This window comes from Volvox carteri, assembly GCF_000143455.1.
Source record: "Volvox carteri f. nagariensis unplaced genomic scaffold VOLCAscaffold_149, whole genome shotgun sequence".
Lineage (NCBI taxonomy): Eukaryota > Viridiplantae > Chlorophyta > Chlorophyceae > Chlamydomonadales > Volvocaceae > Volvox > Volvox carteri.
Genome location: NW_003307692.1, coordinates 53,860 through 54,846, shown reverse-complemented (window position 1 = coordinate 54,846; position 987 = coordinate 53,860).

Genomic DNA, 987 nt, shown 5'->3' with positions numbered 1-987 from the left:
ACCGTGGGGTCACGAGGATAATTTGCAGTTGCCTTAGTCACATCGACAGCCGTCACCTAATGCTCCCCCTTACAATTTCACCAGATACTGACATGCGACAGGGTGCGAATGTCGCTGGGTGGTGTTTCCGCCTTCGCAATCATCGGACAAGCCCTGATGCATGCAACCGCCACCATGCACGGCTTTGGTTCACCATGTCTCTCGGGCCTCACGCAACCTGGTGGCCCAAATCCATAAAATCCATAATAATGCAGATGCATCTATATAGTCATCATATCATCGTAATAATTACAGTAGTAGTAGTAGTGATAGCTTAGTCTTGGCTGCAGCTTTACCGTTCGTCCAAGCTAGTCTGTGTTACTGAAAGAGGGCATAGTCCGTCCACTCGGGGTCACCCAAGGGGTATCCACCCGCCAAGATGGTACACGGTTGCATTCCCAGTGGACTTTGCCGACGGCGCCAACTTTGTGCCAGTGCCACCCCTGAAATGCAGACCCTTATACACATATCGTGCCCCACTTGTAGTGGTCCGTGTGTGCTGCAAGCGGCACCGATGGACACAATATGGGTTGTGCGGCATCATCACCACCATACCTTCCCTCCGCTGGGTCGTGGCCAACTCGGATGGCATGCCGAGCTTGGAGCAGCATACCACGCCGCTCAACACAACCATCCCACCCAACCATACAGACTGCTCCGGGGCCCCTGTGGAGGCTCGTTGTGGAGGCAGGGCTGTCTCCGCGCTTTGGAACACACTCACTGCACTCTGAAGGTGTGACCGCTGCCGTTAACAACCGTGCGGATTGCAGCTTGGTGCAGAAGCTGGGTGCTGGAAGAGTGCGGAGGTTTCGAGAGCATAATGGTGAAGACAGCACCGCGGCTGGGGCATGGGTGATGACCCTCTTGACCTATACCGACCAGCGATCGTTGCACTTGTGGGTCCTTTCAAGACCTGTCATTACTATCGGCCACTAGTGCAACTTTCAC